This window comes from Dromiciops gliroides, chromosome 4 (genome assembly GCF_019393635.1).
Source record: "Dromiciops gliroides isolate mDroGli1 chromosome 4, mDroGli1.pri, whole genome shotgun sequence".
NCBI lineage: Eukaryota > Metazoa > Chordata > Mammalia > Microbiotheria > Microbiotheriidae > Dromiciops > Dromiciops gliroides.
In genome coordinates, this window is record NC_057864.1 from 440,771,531 (window position 1) to 440,789,630 (window position 18,100).

The 18,100-nt window shown below is 42.9% G+C and overlaps 1 protein-coding gene and 1 pseudogene across 2 annotated transcripts in view; one reads left to right on the forward strand and one right to left on the reverse strand.

Moving 5' to 3' along the window:
* The window catches only part of SLC16A1 (solute carrier family 16 member 1), a 39,853-nt gene extending 24,034 nt beyond the window's left edge, over window positions 1-15,819 (reverse strand). Inside the window, exon 1 of one of the 2 annotated variants that reach the window (XM_043963951.1) lies at window positions 15,743-15,819. The gene's annotated coding sequence lies outside the window, so the exon portion shown is untranslated. Of the gene's footprint in view, window positions 1-15,375; window positions 15,512-15,742 lie in introns of those variants that run through there. The other variant, XM_043963950.1, reaches the window with a different exon arrangement.
* LOC122726301 lies at window positions 9,885-10,099 on the forward strand (annotated as a pseudogene).
* Window positions 15,820-18,100: the final 2,281 nt, after the last annotated feature.

Consider the following 18,100-nt stretch of genomic DNA (forward strand, 5'->3'; position numbering starts at 1 on the left):
CTTTAGTTTGGGACTCCTGCCCTGCTTATTTTCATTGCAAGCTTATGTGCAAAGCCAAAGGCTAGAACCGAGTTGCTGTTCAGCAACTAGGATCAGTCACACAGGTACTGATTGCTTCTTTCTTACTATAAGTCCCAGAGAGAACTGAAACCTAAAGTCAATCTACCAACAACAAAATGTATTTCAACTTTTTGGAATGTGACATTATGCTAAATAAGATGAGAATAACGACAAGAAAAAAATGGTGGATTGTTTATTGTAAAAAAGGGGCTATCATGACGAAGGGTTAGACTTGCCCCTGAAAGATTAGGGGTGATGGGTAGAATTTTAAGAGAATCAGATTTAGGTTCATTTTAAAGAAAAAAATGACAGTTCAAAAGTGTGTTAGAGGCTGCTTTGGGACAGTGAGTTCCAATTCCTCAGGGTTTTAAAGTAGAGGGTGAATGATCTTTTTCAGTTTTGTTGTAGAGAAGAATTGTCTTTGTGTACACATTGGATTCGATGGCCTCTGCAGTCTCTTCTAACTCAGATTCTGGGGTGGCACCCCAACTTTTCCCCAAGAATCTTGTTTTTCTGTATTTCTTTTCTGATTTTTTTTTTTTTTGCCAAAGGGCAGATAGAAAATTCTTAATGTTTACTAATTAACTGAGCGTAGATCGTTTCTGAGACCCTTCTGCACAGTGTATCCAGGATAGTTTATGTCCAGTTCTTTGTCTTCATAATCAAGTTCATTTCCTGGGTTCTAGTCACTCTTGCTTTTCTTTTGACAAAACTTACCTTTTACTTTTGTTCGCCACACCTTGTCCCCTAAATGCCATCATAACATACTTTGTAAGTGGGTATAATATTATCAACTAAGGAAAGCTCTGAAGAGGCAGAGTAACCGAGAAATGATATGCATACGTATACTGGAAAGATGTAGGGCTACTTCAACAATAAGTAGAACCCACAGTTCAACAGAAAATGAGAAAGGAAATACTTGATATCTCTTCCATCCTCATCTTCCAATAGTATTCCACAAGCAGCTGTGATATGTTCAAAAGCTACAATTTTAAAATTCAAGAATGATGGCCTACCATTATACTTACTTCTGATTTGGACTGGGTTAGAGTATACATATCTAGACACACCAACTCAATTTACTTGCCTAAGTTTCTTAAAATAGACAGAATGATATTTTGTTCATCTGTGAATTAATATGCTCTGGTTAAAGAAAAAAGCAAGTGGCATACTGGTGGTCTGGCCTTATATGAATGCACTGACATCCAGGTCTCTATTCTCCTTTACATGAATATTAACCAATTCAAATTTCTTAACAGCATTTTCTTTTCCATGCTCTTCTTGGGAAGAAAGCAGCCTATCACTAGGACCTAAGTCACTAACTACAAAGTTCTAGTTCCAAGATTCAGTTACCAAAAACCAAAACAAAACAAAAAACTTCCAATGTTCTTATAGGACTTAATATCTAAGGGCATTAAAGATATGGGGGGGGGGGGGCGGCTAGGTGGCGTAGTGGATAGAGCACCAGCCCTGGATTCAGGAGGACCTGAGTTCAAATCCGGCCTCAGACACTTGACACTTACTAGCTGTGTGACCCTGGGCAAGTCACTTAACCCCCATTGCCCCATTAAAAAAAAAAAAAGATATCGTGGGGGCAGTTAGGTGGTGCAGTGGATAAAGCACCAGCCCTGGATTCAGGAGGACCTGAGTTCAAATCCGGCCTCAGACACTTGACACTTACTAGCTGTGTGACCCTGGGCAAGTCACTTAACCCTCATTGCCCCACCCCCACCCCAAATTAAAAAGATATTGTGAATCAATCATTTTCCATCACCATCAGATTTCAAGTATGCTCTGAGTGATATAGATTGTCTAAGAGCCTGGTTAGTGTTAAGTCATAAGACATAGCGATTGCCTTTTGACATTAGCTAAGTACAGGAGCAGCTAGGTGGCATAGTGGATAGAGCACTGGCCCTGGAGTCAGGAGGACCTGAGTTCAAATTCGGCCTCAGACACTTAACACTAGCTGTGTGACCCTAGGCAAGTCACTTAACCCCAACTGCCTTACCAAAAAAATTAAAAAAAAAAAAAACACAAGACATTAGCTAAGTACAGAAAAGCTCACTGACAGAAATTGTTACTAGTGTTGAATTATTTGGTCAAAATGAACCCATGAAACAGATTTTTAAAATATAGTGATAATGAGCAAATTACCATGAGAGAAAAATTTAAATTCACTAATAATTATGAAAACTTCAAAGAATTATTATCTATATCCTCTCCAGGAAGCCATAATCTTCTAATATAATGTATCTCTTGTATATTTGAAACAGAAAAGGGTCCCTTAATGGTCCTCTCACTTCAGGATTCAGTGGCATAATAGAAAAAGGACTGGAACCCTGGTCAAGTCATTTAATGACTGTCAGCTTCAGGTGCCCCCAAAATGAGGACACCACCAACCTCCACTTCAATATTTAGGCATGAACTGCTGGTAACCCCTGCAAGTAAACCATTAGACCATAAACCTTACAATGCCAAAGGGCAAAGAATAATCAGTACAAAATTGCAAGCTCTTATTAGTTCAATAAAAGAAAAAAGTATACTAATCTATCAACTGATTTCCATACCAAAGTCAAAGAATAAAGGGATTTAAAAATAATTAAAATTGGGGCAGCTAGATGGCACAGTGGATAAAGCACTGGCCTTGGATTCAGGAAGACCTGAGTTCAAATCCGGCCTCAGACACTTGACATTTACTAGCTGTGTGACCCTGGGCAAGTCACTTAACCCTCATTGCCCTGCAAAAAAACAAACAAAATAATTAAAATTAACATCAACTAGGCAGAAAAACTGTAAAGCTACCAAAAATTTCAATTGTTTAAATTTTGAGTTAAAAATTGATTGAGAGACAGAGAATTTAAGCAGAGTCCCAACACCCTCTCTAAATGATGTTACAGACCATTTGGGTGAAATCTCGATGTGGGAAGAGACACAAGAGATTTTGTAGCGGTGTATTCTACAGACTCCCTGGACAAAAGAAAAAAAAATGAGGAATTCGAGAAACAGATAAACCTGGCACAGAGGCATGATACAGTAGTAATGGGAAATTTGAATTATCTATACCTGCTGCAACTATCCATGTCAAAAGCAAAGCAGCTAATAATGTCTTGACTTGCCCTAAAAATATTTTCTCTCTCCAAATAACAGAAGAATCAACAAGAGGAAATTTTATTCTGGATTTGATACTCATGAACAGAGAGACCTGGCTGCTGGTGTGAAAATGATGGGAACTTTAAGGGGAATTGATTGCTCACTCTTACAGTTTGTGACAGAGGAGAAGAAAACTAGGTATATAGTCTGTCATAAACCCTAGATTTTAGGAAAGCAAACTTCAAAGGGTTCAGAGGAACAGGCAGAAACAGAACAGTTCTACAGGGAGAAGTTAGCCAGGAATTGTGGAAAATTCAAGGATGAAATTCCAAAAGACACAAGAGGAAACATTCCAATGAGTGAGAAAAATTATCTGAAGAAACCAATTCTCACAAGATGCACAGGGAACCCAACTAACTTATATTTACAAAGAAATATGTAGAAAACGGAGGCAAGGCCAGGTAATGGAGTATGAATATAAAAGTATGGCATTGTCTTATGAAAATATGATCGGAATCAGCTGAGGATGGTGAGTAAAACTAAAAAGAACAAAATGTTCTCTGTGTTTTAGCTATAATGGAGGAAAAAGGAAACCCATAGAAGGGATTCTTTGCACATCAAGGCAGCAGACATTTAACTTACTTGCTGAGAGAGATGGCTGCCATGGCCAACAAGTTAAAATATAGATTCATTTCTAAAATCTTACCAAGAAGGATGATGGACAATTAAAAGCAGTATCATCTAATAAGAGACAGCCAGCCGTACCGTACAGCAGATAGAGTGCCTGCCAGGCCTGGAATCAGGAAAACCTATATTCAAATTAACCTTTGACACGTACTAGTTGTGTGACCCTGTTTGCCTCAGTTTCCTCATCTGTAAGTAAAACGAGATTGAGAAGGATATGACAAACTACTCCAGTATCTTTGCCAAGAAAACCCCAAAAGAGTCACAACCAAAAATGACTAAACAAGAAATCTTATAGAGCAAAGAAATAATTCAGCGTAAGACCAATCTAAAGAAAGCATAACAAGATATACAAATATATAAAGTCATCTCAAGAATATTCAAGGATAAAAACTAGAAAAGGACAAAACTAGAAGACAAATGGAAATGATATGCAGAAATTATTACAAGGGACTTTTTCCCATCAAGAAGAGAGCCACAAATAGTATAGAGGAGTCTGGATGAAAAACAGCAGCCCACACACAGATAACCTTAAGGAAACATTGCTACTCACGAGGGGAAGAGCACAGTTGCTAGCAGGGACAGTCTCAAGCGTGTGATCTCCATGCCAGCCGTACATTTCTAGCAGTGGGCAGCACACAGGGATGGTTGGGCGTAATACCCATGCTCGGGTTGAAAATCCAAAGCTCTTCAGGGCTCAAACTTTGTCTCATTTGAAACAAAGCCAGTATGACACCAATGGGAGACCTGCCCTATTATGCATAGGAGGAACAAAGTGAGGGTTTGCCTAATAAGGAGTGGAGAAATAAAGAGTAGGAAGTAGAGGAATTAACCAATTTAGCAAGAAGCTAAAAAGGGTTAATTAGCCTTGGCCTACTTGTCTCCTGGGAGTCTGGGTCATACCAGTCAGACCAATCTTCACTGGTCAACACCATCACACTTGGACCCCAACATAATAGGCATCCTTGAGAAGTAGAAACAGCACTAAAAAAAAATCAAATTCAGGAAAAGCAGCTGGGATTGGAGCAGATAGAAACAGGAGATCTATGCTGCAGGCAATAAAATGGTGAAGTCATTGAAGGACCAAGTTATAAGGTAGCTAAAGGAGAAGATACCAAAGGTGTGTGTGTGGCAGGGGGGAGTTCCCTAAATAGTTATCACCAAAAAAAGGCCAGGTAAGAAAACATCAACCACCACCAACCTGACCGCTCTCTTTTCTATATAAAATCTTTATGAGAGTCAGCATTCCAAATGCAGTAATACTTGGGAATAAGTAGGCTTTCACATACAATATTCAACAATGGACTCTATCTTTACCACCCCCAAGTGACTGAAGGGTATGAAGAACATAAGATTTGACTGGGCTGTTTATCAGGTTAGCACAGAACAGGGAGCTTTATGCTGGTCACAAAGACTCATCACTGTAATAGATGAGATCTAACACATTCCAGGTCAAGGAGGGATTCCACATTGATGGAGAGGTCCTCCAAATGCTACTTTTTTTCAGATGATGTTGTACTTATTTTGTCAAGATACTATAAAACCTGGAAGAGATATGCAGCAACCCAAAGGAATTTGGCTTGTTCATCCACACATAAAAGACCAAATGGATGAAGAATAGCTATTGCCCAGATTTCATTATGCATCCGAATGTACACCTAATAAAATAGGAGTTCTTAATCTGTGGTCTAATTAAAAACTATTTTATTGTGATTAATTTCCTTTGTAATTTTATTTTATTCTTTGTATTTAAGAACATTCTTTTTTTAATTTTTAAAAAAATTTTATGGGGCAATGAGGGTTAAGTGACTTGCCCAGGGTCACACAACTAGTATCAAATGTCTGAGGCCAGATTTGAACTCAGGTTGTCCTGAATCCAGGGCTGGTGCTTTATCCACTGTGCCACCTAGCTGCCCCCATTTAAGAACATTCTTATGAGAAATGAGTCTACAGGCTTCACCAACTATCAGAGGAGTCCATGAAACAAAAAAGCTTAAGAACATTGATAAGTTAGTGTCCAGGAAGTCAACTTTAGTGTTCCTTAAGAGCCTTCAGTCTACGCATGTGTGGTGATGTTGAAACTGTGCATTTTGGGGGGGGGGTCGGTAATGAGGGTTAAGTGACTTGCCCTTGGTCACACAGCTAGTGTCAAGTGTCTGAGGTCAGATTTGAACTCAGGTCCTCCTGAATCCAGGACTGGTGCTTTATCCACTGCACCACCTAGCTGTCCCTCCTGAAACTGTGCATATTTAATCTAATGGTCACTTATAAGAGATATGCTAGCTGTCTTCAGATATTTGAAGACCTATCATGCAGACAAGGGATTAAAGTGGTTCTGTTTGGCCCCGGAAATGACAGGAACAGGAGCAACATGTGGAAGCTACAACTTGGCTTAATGTTAATAAAAATTTCCTAACAATTAGAGCCATCCTAGAGTGGAAGGGGCTGCCTTGAGTGGTGGGTTATTCTTCATTAAAGGTGTGCATACTGAGGATGGATTACCATATGCTATGGTAGGCATTCCTTTGTGGTAATGGGGTGGAATAGATGACCTCTGAGGCTCCCTCCAATGCTGTGATGTGAAAACATTTCAGCTTTAGATGACAGCAATGTTCACTGAACAATCTGAGGCTTAAGGGAAAAAAAGTCTCACTCCTAATACATAGGGACAACTTCTGATTATTCAAGACTCATTATTAATAAGTAGTCAGCTAAAAAGCTTATTACCTCAACTAGAGATTCTCAAATTTAAAAAGGCTGTATTTGAAATGCTCATTTGTAAACTGGTTATTTGGAATTCTGATCATCTCTTCCTTCACGGAAACGTTTGAACTCTAGGCCCCTCGGCTAGCCCACAAATTGGAATCCTGTACATTTATTTGCAAGAGAAAATACTAAATGTCCTAATATGTTAATACTAGTAATTAAAACTAAAAGATGAGAACTTGCAAAGTTTCTGAAGAGCAATTCTGGGTTTTAGAAGATGACAGAACTGATGATGTTCATTTTCACTTTAACAGTTACAGTGTTCCTTTCCTTTTCTTTTAAAAATATTTTATTTTTCCCCAGTTACACATAAAGACAATTAATTAACAATTAATTAACATTAATTCTTTAAAATTTTTGAATTCCAAATTTTCTCTCTCCCTTCCTTCCCCCCTCCCAGAGACAGTAAGCAATTTGTCATAGCCTATACGTGGTCAATCATGCAAAACATATTACCCCATTCCTTTTCTTTGATAAACTTTTAACTCACAAACAGAAGGAGAAGGGGCAATAGATTTTTTCCCCCTCCAGTAACTGGGTAAGAAATTTGAAGAGTAGGAAAGAAAGTTCAACAAGACAAAGATGTACATGAACAAATTTCAATTTAAACAATCTGTGAACTGTAAACAATGAAAAGGAAAAGGGGTGAAGAGGACATGTTTACTGACTATATTATCCCCTTCCCTCAAAGGGAAGGGATATTGGGCCAGATAGTTTCCTATGCTGGTCAACAGGTGACACTACTGATTGGCTCCCTTCCTCTCACTGTTCAAACTTTAGCAGCAGCATCCTCTCTTCCTTCCCTCTGAGAAGACAGCCTCAGTATTTACTTATTTATTTAGTATTCTCACCCGTGTAATACCATTCCAACAGACATCCCTTCTCCCATCTCTGATTTCTCCCTAGCACAACTGTGTTCATTCTGATTTACCTGTAATCATGCTTAGGTATCCCCAATCCTAAAAAGGAGGGCAGGAGGGAGGAAGGAAAAGCAAAAGAGTGAGCATAAGTCCAAAGAAGACCTTACTGACGGACTATCTTTATGTTAAATCCCTCACCCTAGTCCTGACTTCTCTACTGAGCTAAAGACCTATATCTCCACTCTACCGGCTATTTCAAACTAAACATCTCACTGATATCTCCAACTCGTCAAATTAAATGCCTAACTCGTGGTTTTTTTTTCCCCTATACCTGCTCCCTTTTCAGATTTAACTATTTTTTTTTTATCTCTGACAGTCCCATCCATTCAGTCTCCAAGGTTTAAATCTCTGGAATTTATCTTGGCTATTCTCTTTCCCATACAATTAGTTATCAAATCCTATTCCATCTCACTACCTCTTGCATTCCTCCCTTCTATTCCCAATATCTACACCCTTATCACCACTTACTTGGATCTCCCATCTATCCCTCATATCACTAACAGACTGATCCTCCCCTATGCATAGATCTAGTCACTTTTTTAAAAATCTGATTTAAAGAGTAAACCCACCTAAAAAAATTCTTCCCTAATACCACTAAACTCAAATCATGCCTTTGGTCTACATTGAGACACAGGCTCTGACTCCTGGCTCAGCTATAAACTGTCTGTGTGAACTTAAGTCGCTCAACATGGCCACTTTCTTTTTTTGTTTGTTTGGGTTTTTTTTTTTCAGGGCAATGAGGATTGTGACTTGCAAAGGGTCACACAGCTAGTAAATGTCAAGTGTCCGAGACTGGATTTGAACTCAGGTCTTTCTGAATCCAGGGCTGGTGCTTTATCCACTGCATCGCCTAGCTGCTCCTAACATGGGCACTTTCAACTGTAAAATCCAATATCACACTACTAGGTAATCTTTCTTGTCCCTCACTGTTCTACCTTCTATTACTCTATATCCCGCTAGAAATGAGAAACCCGAGAGAGGTGTGTGAAAATCATCAGGGTAAACTGAAGTCCTTCCATTCCCTCTCACTGCATCTTTTTGGCCAACTTCCTTCCCTACATCTGCCATAAAGGAATTACCCAGTACACTTAAAGCTACATCCAGGCTACCAATCTTCCCTCTCAGAAAGTCCCTCTTATCTCCCCTCAACATGTGAGTATTCCACATCCTTTTCTAGTCATGAACAACCTTAACATTTTTATGCTACTTCTTGTGCAAAAGTGACAGTTGTCTAAGATGCTGCTCACACCTACCATGTGTCCGTCTTTCCACTGCCCTCTGGCTTGTGATTTTGATTCTTCTGAAAAAAAATGACACTCCATGATTTGAAGCCATGCAGTATTAACAGGAGAAGGCTGGTGTGAACAAGATGGCTTCTGCAGCAGGGTCAGATCAATAAAGGAGCCATGCAGCTACTTGGTTTGGGTTTGGGGTTTGTTTTTTTTGTGTGTGTGTGTGGGGGGGGCAATGAGGGTTAAGTGACTTGCCCAGGGTCACACAGCTAGTATCAAGTGTCTGAGGCCGGATTTGAACTCGGGTCCTCCTGAATCCAGGGCTGGTGCTTTATCCACTGTGCCACCTAGCTGCCCCCAACCTGAGTTTCTCCTCCTCAATTCTGGGCCAATTGATATCAATTGCTTGTCCAAGTGATCACTCTACACACACACACACACACACACACACACACACACACACACACACACGTTGTTGGGCTAAGAATTTCAAAATATGGTTTTAGATTATACAAATTTGTAGGTGACACATTTTTAATTATATGTAATTACTCCCTAATTGTTACCTGTGCTTTCCCAAATAGCTAAAATTTCTTTTGTTTTGTTTTTTGAGGTTTTTTTTTGCAGGGCAATGGGGGTTAAGTGACTTGCCCATGGTCACACAGCTAATGGGTGTCAAGTGTCTGAGTCTGGATTTGAACTCAGGTCCTCCTGAATCCAAGGCCAGTGCTTTATCCACTGAGCCACCTAGCTGCCCCAATAGCTAAAATTTAAATCCCTAAAAGACAAGAATTATTTTAGTATCCAGCTTGCTGCTATGTATATTCAAACTCTTCAACAAATTTTTAAAAATTAAACACCTACTCTATGAAAAGTATTGAGCTACCATTTGGTAAAGATACAGAGAAATGAGAAAGTGGTTCCTTGTTCTTAAGCTCTTCTGACAACAGTCCAGTCAGACAGGCTGTACAAAATCATTATCCCCACTTTATAGATGGGGAAAATTGAGGCTCTAATATGTTAAATGACTTCACCATGGTCACAAATGGGACTAAAGGTACTTACTTTACTACTACAAAGTACAAGTTTACCCCCTTTGTTTACTATGCAATACATCCAGTTCCCTCTTGATATGGCTCCTGGACAGGAGATTCAGTCTCAGCAGAAAATGCTGAAATATAAATTGGACAAAAAAAGAAACAAGGAGGTGATCAGAAGGCTGCTGATAAGTCTGCCTTGATACATACCTGCACTGTTTGTGGGACACAAATGCAGGATCCCAAAACCTTCAAACAGCACTTTGAGAGCAAACATCCCAAGACTCCACTTCCTGATGTTCAGGCATAAAGTTGTTTACAGGTGAATTCATGGCACCTATTGAGACTCTTCTACTATCTCAGACCTTAGGTAACAAAACCTGCAGCTGCTTTTCTAACAAACTGTTGTTCAGCAAAAATAAAGGGGTTGGAGGCAGCAGAATGGTACAGTAGATAAAAGCACCAGCCTCGGATTCAGGAGGACCTGAGTTCAAATTCAGCCTCAGACACTTGATACTTACCCGCTATGTGACCCCTGGGCAAATCACTTAACCCCCATTGCCCCACAAAAAAGGGGGGTACAGAAATACTCATTTTTATGCTGTTCCTTTTTGAGCTTCATGCAAAGACAATTCTATGTAAAGGTCTATTTGGGCCCAGATTTTAAAATCCTGAAAAATCAGTTAATCCTTGCTATTTTTTTTTTACAATTGTAATTGTATTGATGTTCGTATTGTGTAAAATAACTCATTTAATAAAAGTAGTTCTTTGATTTTACAACATCACAGGGGAAAAAAAAGAAATGAATGGTATCATCAGTCTGCCTGCCTTTTTAGTAAGGGTCTGCTTTGCTCTTAGTCCTCTGAGGTCTCTATTAGTTGGACAAGAAAACATTCATGTAACAAGTCTTTATTTATTATATATGTAAGTAAAACATTGTATATATCAATGTCTAGATTTTTAAAAATCACCAAGAGGTCCATTAAATAAAGAAGGGACTAGTTACTTCCATTTGTGCAAATGGAAGAGGAATTACATCTTCTTATATTTGGGAGTTGTAGTATACTACTTGTTCTCTGTGGAAAAGAATTCTAATGATCTAACGTATTCCTTTCTCCCAAGTCAGTCATCCAATTACATAATTTTAGAAATCACTCTGGAGGAACAGAGGAAATGAGCATATGTTTAAAGGATTTTACTCATCAGCTTAAGAAAAAGTAGGTAATTCTACATTTCCCCCAGTATCCAATGGCAGGAAAAGGGGAAGGGCAGCAAGCCTTTTCCCTCCAATTTTTCCCTAGTTTTATTTTTTTGGTCTTCAGAGTTCTAGTTGTACACATTGATAGTTGCTCAATAAATGTTCAATGAATGAAGTTTTAAATGGACTGTCACTCTTATTTCTGATTCCCATCACCCGGCTGATCAATAAGAATTAAGCAGTTTTTAAAAAAATTACCATGTAAAAACTGAGTAATAAAACCAGACTGCTTTGCTGGCACAAATAATTGTTTTGGGCAAGTGGTAATGTGCAAAGTTAGTTTCAGAAATCATTCTTTGGCAGGGTGCAGTGGCACAAGCCTGGGATTGTTGCTACTGGGAAGCTGAGGATTGTGGATCATCTGAGCTCAAGCATTCTGAGCTGAAGGAGGACTAAAGCTGATCCAGTGACCACACAACAGTGGCCCCGGAAGCAAGGGGCCACCACGTGGCCATGGAGGGGTAAATCAGCCCAGCTCAACAAGACAAAGATTCTATGCATGGCGCCCAGCAATGGAAACAAACCCAGGAGGAGCTGTCCTATTGCCAGCCAGGGTAAGAATGGAAGGCCAAGCCTCAAAAGAAATAAAACACACACACACACACACACACACACACACACACACACACACACACACACACACACACAGACATTCTTGGATATTATGAGGCACAAAATATATATAGTCCCTTATACATAAATAGCAGAAATGTATTTCTTATATCAAGATGCTAACAACAGAACACCTGGATTTTGCCAACATTATTGATAAAAATCATTAGGTACTTCCTTTATTGGAACTGTACCTAGAAATTGAGACAAACTATCATTTAATTTTCTTGGAACCTACAGGGAAAAAACCCAAACACCCACCCAAACAAATAAAAAACAAACCTTTCCTTTCCCTCAGAGCAGTTTTCCAGGGAACAAAGAGAAACGCAGACAATATCACAGAACCACAACTGACTGAAGTAAATGCACTTCAGGGTGCTTACCCTTCCCCTACACCAAGAATGTTTCTTTTCTCCTCAGAGGATGTTGGAGGTAGAGTCCTCTTCAGACAAGTAATTCTAATAAAATCATTGATATGTGTCTACTGACTTTCACCAAATAAGTTTCACCTAAAACTTCCTTAGGAGAGAACGACATTAAAGCTTTACTTTGACTGACATGGGAATGAATACACACTTGAAATATGAAGGAAAATGCTTGGTTTCCATGAATGCTGACACATTCACTCCTACCAAATAAAGAATGATCATTTCCTCTCTGCATGGCCTCAGAAGGTCCATAATTTCACTGGCATGGGGACTTAGTATTTTATTTTCCTCTTCCCATGGTACGCGAAAGACCCTCCACACTTTGGTAGTCATCGTTTCTGTGGCCAAAAAATTCACCAGTGGGGGTGGGGGGGCAGCATAGCTCCAGTCTTTTGGTAGGAATGTCTCCCAACAGCCTAGAAGGTCCTCAGAGAGGGATTACAGTTAGTTACCACAGCTGTACCTGAAAGTAGTACTTTTCACAGTACTTGGTTTTAAAAGTCAGATTCAGAAATAATCTACCACGAAAATCAAACCTGTATCGTCACTTCCACAAGACACAGCAAGTCAGTATTTGGAGACTGCATCAAAACCTGGGGCTAACTTCACACAAGACAAAGAGGGAAGGAGCTATAAGAACTGGATGGGTTTTAGTGAAGCAGAAAAGGGGTAAAATACTGGCTGTTAAATTTGCCTCTAATAATAATCAGAAGGGGATCAAGTCTACTTGTAGACAAAAATAAGACATCTACCATAATGAAAATGCTCCAGAAAAGGACCCCTTTAGCTTAGGCTTCTCCCAGGGACCCTATAGGACCCCAAAAGGTAGTTTAAAAAAATCAGTGCAGAAAAACCCACCCCTACATTCTGCATATACTGTAAGTATTTCAAACTTTCAAAGACTAAGCGACTCTGAATGTACATATTCAAAACAGTTTAAATTAAAACAAGGGTTTTAAGGGAACTAAAACAGGAAGGCATATTCTAGTAGTTTTCAGGGAGAGCTCTGTACTAAAGGCAGCTAATTTTTCTGAATGAAGGTATTCAGTAACCTAATCAAGATCTAGTAAGAAAGGCAATTTTAAATAGAAGTCAGGGATGGGGGTCTGTTTCCTTATATGTAAAATTAAGGATTTGGACTGAATTCGCCCTCATGTCTTTTCAAGACTGAGAATTCCATAATTATTCTGATTAATATTATAAAACCAAAAAGAAATGTATATTACTGCCAAGAAGAAAGCTTGTGTTTAAAATACGAGATTTATGTAGACTAAAATGAGCAAAGCGCCTTACATTGATTTTTTAATTTGAGCCTCGAATCCTAGAGGTGGCTACTACAAGCATTATTATTTTTATTTTTGATGAGGAAACAAACTCAGAAGTTAAGTAATTAACTTACTGAGGGTCACCCACCCATCTAGTGTCTGAATTTGAACTCATCTCTTCCCATGTCCAGCACTTGATCCTCACGTGGTATCAGGATATTTTAAATCTTCCTTCAGTTATTTTTTGTCATTGAGGAGAATGATGGAGGCAAGTTAATTATAGCAAAACTGTAAGTAACTACATTTTGAAACCTTATCAACCTATTTGAAGGCATGTGAATTTATACATACCTCGAGCTGAACATGGGTGGATGGGTAGGTCTCCCTGATAGGACCTATATTAGCTATACTAAGATCCATCTAAATTACAGAATTTAGATTCCACCCCACTATTACTAAACTGCAGCAACTGCCCTGGAGTTTAACTCTACCAGTACTCCAGAACTGTGCTATTAAAACGACATTATTTATTCCTGAAGCATAAACAATCTTGAATAAAAGGCCATACTGTGTTGCTTTTGGGAAAAAAAGGTAATTAAGAAAGACTGGCAGAAGCAAACCATCTTCCAAAGAAAGTCAAGCAGGAATTCATAAGGGTTTCATTTTCATTAGCAAACAGTGTGAACCGGGAGTTTAGGTAAACTAAAAAGGAATAACAACTCTCTTAACTATTAAACTCAACTACAGTGGCAAATCTCATCTCACTAGAATGGCAGTAACAAACTACAATGTCTAAAAGCTACAATTTTGATAAGGTAAAAAGTTCTATTGCAACCCCAAGATGTGCATCCTAATACAACTAGAGGGCCCATGTATTTAGAAGTTACAATCAAGTAAAATTTATTAAAACTTGAAGCCAGAGGGCACAGTGAATAAGGGCCCAGGGCCTGGACTGAGAAAGACCTTAGCTCAAATCTGGCCTCAGACACTTAGTAGCTGTGTGACCCTGGGCAGGTCACTGAACCCTGTTTGTCTCAGTGTCCGCATCTGTCAAATGAGCTGGAGAAGGAAATGGCAAACTTCTCCAGGACCTTTGGGGCCACGAAGGGTCGGATTAACAACGGTAAATGGTTCCAGCCCAAGAGAAGTATGCAATGCAAACTTTAATAATGTAGGGAAGTTCTCATTCGCACTAATCGGAACTACCTGGAACTCTCCCGGGATGGCTCAAGAAGTCGTGTTCCCACAATAAGCAAAGATTACTAGGGCTGGCATCAAGAGGCCCCTAGTTCAAATCTATCCATTACCATTTACTACCCGGGTGACCGCGGGCAAGTCCTTCCACTCCTACAGGCCTCAGTTTCCTCAAGTATAAAGGGGAGTCGTGGGGCCGGAAAGCCTCTCGGGTCCCTTCCAGCGCCAGCTCTTTATTAAAGTCCCGCGTTCTCGGGGCGGGACGGCACAAAGCCCTCCCGAGCCGTCCTAGGCTAGACTGTCAAGCGCACCCATCACCCCGCCCGGGGCCCGAGCTAACAAACGCGGCAGACGTCGGGGCAGGGAATGCCCGGAGCCCAGACCGGGCGCCACGTGGGGAAGGCCCGCGCTAGGCTGGCCCCCGATTCTGGCGGACCGCGTGCGCGGGGATGGGTCATGGACGGTAGCACCCAGGCCAAGACTCTTTTTCCTTTTCCTCGGGGGTTGGGGGGCTTTGACCTCCACGGTCGCACTGCTCCGGGGCCCCGCCGAGCCCCGCGCTGCTCCACGGGTGCCCTCCATCCCCGGCATCCCCACGCGGAGCTACACCTCTTTGTGCCTGCGCGGGCCGGCGGGCGGGCGGCGCGCGCCACCCCGTTTCCCCCGGAGCGCAGGCCCGTCGGGCCCTCGCGTCCGGCCCCCAGCCCCGGGCCGCTCCAGGCAGCGGAGAGGGCGGGAGGGGCCCTCGCGGCTCCGAGCGGAGCCGAGCCGAGGCTCGCGCGCGCGCGGACCGAACGAACGATCCTGAGGCGGCCGTTACCCAACTAACCGTTATGTGCGCGGATCTGGAGGGAGCGGGGGCGCGTGTGGAAGGGGAGGGCTCGCGCTCCGCTGGGCCCCGGCTCCAGGCTCGGGTCGCGTCACTGGTTCGGTCGCTCGCTCGCTCCCTCCCTCCCCCAGCGGCGGCGGCGGCGGCGGCGGTGGCGACAGCAGTAGCCCCGAGCCCCCGCGCTCTCTCCCCTCGGAAGCGCCCGCTCAGCTCTGGCTGCCCAAGCCCTCGCCACTGGTTTATAATGTGCCCGGGCGGGAGCACGCGCACGGGGGGGCGGGGCTTCTCCAGCCGCCCGTCCCGCCCCCCCCCCCCCCACACACACCTCCACACCCCCGCCCCGATCGGCTCACACGTCCACACTCACACTCACACGCGGCTCCCCACGGCCCTGCCTCGTGATCCCCGCTGGGCTGCTCATCACAGCCACCCCCACGCGCGGGGCCTCCCCTACGGAGGAGGGACGCGAGACGGAAGAAGCAAAAGGCTCCCAGTCAGCTTCAGAGGCTGTGCTTAACCTCCAGTCCCCCACCTCCTCTGCCCCGCCCCCAAGCTGGAAGCCCCTTAATGTCTACCCTACTCGGGGGAGGGAGTTTCCCCACGGAGAAGGGCGGGTAAACCCCACCTCCGTAAGAAAGGGAGAGTTTGCGCAGGTGGATGGATGTTCAGAAAACGAGCGAGGAGAGAGACGCCGCGTGGACCGCGTGGACCGCATGGACCGCGGGAGTCTGGAACGAATCCGGGGAGGGCAACCCACGGTCAGTAAGTGCGCCGTGCTCCACGCCCCGGGGCACAAAGGAAGGCAAAGGAACCACCCCTGCCCTCGTCCACGAGCTCCCCTTTTAACTGGGGAGGGAACCGACCGTGTGTAAATAGGTGAAGATACACACAGAGTCGTTGGTCAGTCACGTCCGACTCTCCATGACCCCGTCTCGGGTGTTCTTGGCAAAGATTCTAGAGCCTCCTGCCATTTCCTTCCCCGGCTCATTTTACAGACGGGGAAACCTAGGCAAACAGGGTGAAGTGACTTGCCCAGAGTTACACAACTACGAAGTGTCCCAGGCTGGACTTGAACCCAGGTCTTCCTGACTCCAGGACCGCTGCTAGCTGGAGAAAAATACTAGCATTTGAGGGTACATTAGAAAGTCCGCTTTAGAATGGGGGGGCTTGGACTGAGCCTGGAAGGATGCCCGGGAAAGGAGTCTGGAAAGATGCCAGGGGAAAAGGGGTAGCACATTCTTGGCACGGGGTGGGGACCGCCTGCGCACAACTCGGGAGACGGAATGACCTCTGTGAGGAGCAGAAGGTCTCTGGATCACAGGGTTTCTGGAGGGCAGCAAAATATAAGAACGCCGGAAAAATCCATGCTGTGGAGGGTGCTCATCTAGTCAAACAGTATTTTATATAATCTGACCCTGGAGGCAATCTGGGATGGATACTTGGGCTTTATTGAATGGGAGTGTGGGGGGTGGAGTGACACATGTCAGACCCACACTTTAGGACGAATTTGGGGAGTGATTTGAGACAGAGAGACTAGGTTATTTCAGTAGTCCAGAAGGGGTATAAGTGACTGAATCAGGCAGATGCAGCTGATTGGATGGGAAGGATCCCACCGGGTTGGAAAGCTGGGTGCTCTGGAAAGTAGGGTCATATAAATAAGAGAGGAGGATTTGGGTAGAAAGAGCATGAGTTCTGTTTTGGGCTTGTTAGGTTGGAGATGACTACAAGACATCCGATTCAAAAAGTGGCCAAAAAGCATCTTGATATAAATCCATGAAAAGATGACAACTGAACCCACAAGAGCTAAAGAGGTGGTTCTTAACTCTGGGCCCCCTCTCAGAATACAGTTTTTAAATGCACGAAATAAAATCCATAGGATTACAAAGGAACCAATAACATTGAAATACAGATAGATTTTTTAAAAAAAATACACAAATGGGGCAGCTAGATGGCGCAGTGGATAGAGCACCGGCCCTGGAGTCAGGAGGACCTGAGTTAAAATCCAGCCTCAGACATTTAACACTTACTAGCTGTATGACCCTGGGCAAGTCACTTAACCCCAATTGCCTCACCAAAAAAAAAAATACACACAAATGTACAGACCCCAGGTTAAGAACCCTTGGTAGAGAAAGAAAAAGAAAAGTACCAGGACAGACCTTGAAGGGACACCATAGCAAGGTGTGGCATCAATGGAGAATTGGCAGGAACAACAGTCTCCACAGACATCCATCTCCCTTGAGTTACATAAGTAAATCAGATGACAGTCCCAGGGGACTTCAGAGGTGAGAGACAGGGAACATGAGAGGTGTTGGTCCTTTTTCTCATCTGAAGGAACAGTCATGGCCTCCCATCCCAGCCAATCTTTGTGAGCGATCAAACAGAGGGCTAGGAGAGAAGGGCCCCTAGTGGCTGTTTGGATGGATTCTGAGCCTGCTGGAGGAGACGGGGAGAAAAGGTGGTTGGCCCTTGCTGGTGACTTGGTCTCTTATAGGCCAGTTATGTAGTGCTCGTTGTGCCAGGAGGAGGGGGGTGAGTGTGAAGGAGGCATCTCCAAAAAAGGGCAGTCCTGGGATCGTGTCTCCTTGACCTACACTATGTGAAGGCAGTCATTACAGCTGTCAACAAGATGTGCTTCACCAGGCCCACATACAGGAGAAGCCTTTCCAGGAGGTTGCTATTTGGGAAGATGGGCTCCCCCCAAGCCTGGGCCGCCTTCATACCCATC